The sequence below is a fragment of the Bison bison genome, unplaced genomic scaffold, assembly GCF_000754665.1.
Source record: "Bison bison bison isolate TAMUID 2011002044 unplaced genomic scaffold, Bison_UMD1.0 scf7180017864524, whole genome shotgun sequence".
Taxonomy (NCBI): domain Eukaryota; kingdom Metazoa; phylum Chordata; class Mammalia; order Artiodactyla; family Bovidae; genus Bison; species Bison bison.
Genome location: NW_011495075.1, coordinates 240,766 through 243,054, shown reverse-complemented (window position 1 = coordinate 243,054; position 2,289 = coordinate 240,766). Strand labels below are relative to the sequence as shown.

The 2,289-nt window shown below is 59.2% G+C and overlaps 1 protein-coding gene across 2 annotated transcripts in view; it reads left to right on the top strand.

Annotated features, from left to right (window-relative positions):
- The window catches only part of CSRP1 (cysteine and glycine-rich protein 1), a 19,946-nt gene that overhangs the window by 653 nt on the left and 17,004 nt on the right, over positions 1 to 2,289 (top strand). The window contains exon 1 of one of the 2 annotated variants that reach the window (XM_010831057.1): positions 177 to 737. The exons of the other annotated variant lie outside the window; for it this stretch is intronic. The gene's annotated coding sequence lies outside the window, so the exon portion shown is untranslated. Of the gene's footprint in view, positions 1 to 176; positions 738 to 2,289 lie in introns of those variants that run through there. 2 annotated transcript variants of the gene reach the window in all.

Here is a 2,289-nt window from a genome sequence, read left to right as displayed (position 1 = left end):
GTCCCGGCAGGGCCTTCCTGGCCGGGAGTGTAGTGTTGGCACCTGGTTGGCGGGCAGTAGACATTTGGTGAGTGAACGGGTAGACGTGGGCTCATAGCCGAGCTGCCCTGCTGGGCACGCGTGACCCCTGCAAACCCGTGCTGGCCCGGCGCGCCTGTGTGGCACGGAGGCCCAGGTCAGGTTTTCATTAACCGTGGGCCTCCTGGTAGAAGGCAGACTGGGGAGGCTTCTTTGAGAGGCTGCTGGAGCTGAAGTTTCTGTAAGCCGGCTTCTTGTGAGGTTGGGTTGGAGAGGACGGGGGAGTCGTGCATTGGATATATTGAGGCACTGAGGAGAATAAAGGTCGCCACTTGCCACCCTCGGACGTGTTGGCAAATAAGGAAAGAGTCACGACCCTGGGCAGGAGAGCTGGCCTTTCCCGAGAGAACAGCTGGCTGACGTCTGTGCTCCCCAGCCCGGGACTGGCCTGTGTCTTTCACCGACTCGCCTGGGGCAGCCTGTGAGGTGGGGCGGAAGCTGGGGCTCAGAGGTGACCAGTGACTCACTCAGGGTCAAGGCTGCTATTGAGACCCAGGCAGACACCTTCCAGGCCTGCACCCAGCCTCCCGGTCACTCTGCCTTTCCTGTCTCTGATCAGCTCTCCAGGGACAGATCCGCCACTCCTGAGACAGACGTGCTTTACAAAGAGCTTTACAGCAGCTTACACACTGCTTAAGGGAGGACACGGCTCTGCTAGTGTGAGTGTGGAAGGAGTCGGGTTAGAACTTGCCACCACTGGGTCCTCTACGGTGTGGGGAGAGGGGAGGGCCTCCCGGAAGTTGGGGCCTGGGTCCCGGGGATGCGCTCTCACCAAGTCTGATGCGTGTTTGGATTTCAGTGTCAGGTTGGCAAGAAAGAGAAGCAGCCTGGAAAAGAGCCTTCCAGAGGAGAAGCCAGGGGCAGAGCTGGGTTGGGGCGGGCAGGGGTGGGTGCCTGCAGACCCAGTGGTCAGGGATTTGCTGGGGGCAGGGAGGGGGGAGGCGCCCACAGACCCAGTGGTCAGGAATTTCTGCGGTGACGCTGGGCTTGCACTACGCAGCTCCCCAGGAATTCGTCTGACGTCATCACCGAGTGATTCCATGTATGGTAAAGAGTGTAAATACGGAGGCAGTTAGCTTTTCTGCGGCTTCCTAGGGCCGGAGACAGCGTCTGACTCCTACGCAAGACGAGCAGAACCCCCTCTGCGGTGCTGCCTTTCTGCAGGGCCCGCGGGGGCTGCCTGACTTGTCAGCTGCAAGCAGCCTGTTTTACACAGGCTAAGGGCTCATGTGCTTTGTTTTTGCTTTTAAAAATTTAATCCAGGAAAATAATTCAGACCTTTTCAGCATGGGTAACCAACTGTTACTAAATTGACATCACTTTATCTGTTGGTTAATCTATGGGACCTTGTTATAATATCAGGCTTCCTGTAACAGTTTAAAAATGCTTAAATCCTAGCCCGCTGTTTCTACCTTTGTTGACCTTCAGATTCTGAACCCTGTGGGGAGTGCCCGGCTGGTAAAAGCATGATGGGCGCAGTCACCGCCCCACAAGGGCCTCAGGGCCTGGGCTTGAAGAGAGAACTTAGAGCGGAGAGACAGGGAGCAGGGTGACACGGGGTTGGAGCACTGTGGGGTCCGCACAGGAGTGCTGGCAGGCTGAGTTGCCTGCAGAGTTCCAGAAACTGTGTGACGCTGAGGCCGGGCCTGCACCCCATGTCGGTCCTTGCGCCCCAGCAGTGACTGACCACACCTTTCAGGGCAGGACCATTTCCCGGACTCTGTTTCTCCAGGCACCCCTCTTTCCTTGGCTGCCCTCCGGTGTGGGGGCGGGGAAAGGCTTGAGCAGCAGGTTGGAAAGGATGACAGCTCCCGTGTGCACCTGGCCAGGTACCACCCAGCCTGGCCAGGCCTCGCCCAGCCCACCACCCGGCCCGGCGAGCCCTTCCTGGCCAGACTGTTTGGAGGGGACCTGCCCTCTGGGCCCAGGAGTTGCCCTCTGTCCCTGGGGAGCAGGAGGCTTTGGAACAGAGAAGTTTGGGATTTTCCACTGGGGACAAAGACACGGCAGGGAATGCCATCAGGTCACTGATCTGAGGAGGGGAGACCTTCCCGCAGACGCTGGCGGACAAGCCGGTTTCTTAGACTTGAACTGTGAGCGCCCTGGGCATCACCTCGGCCTGATGTTCGCACACTGCTGGCGGAACGTGAGCGTCTGTCCTCCGCAGCCCCGAGCCCGGCCAGGTCTCTGCTCCCAGGACAGAGGAGCTTG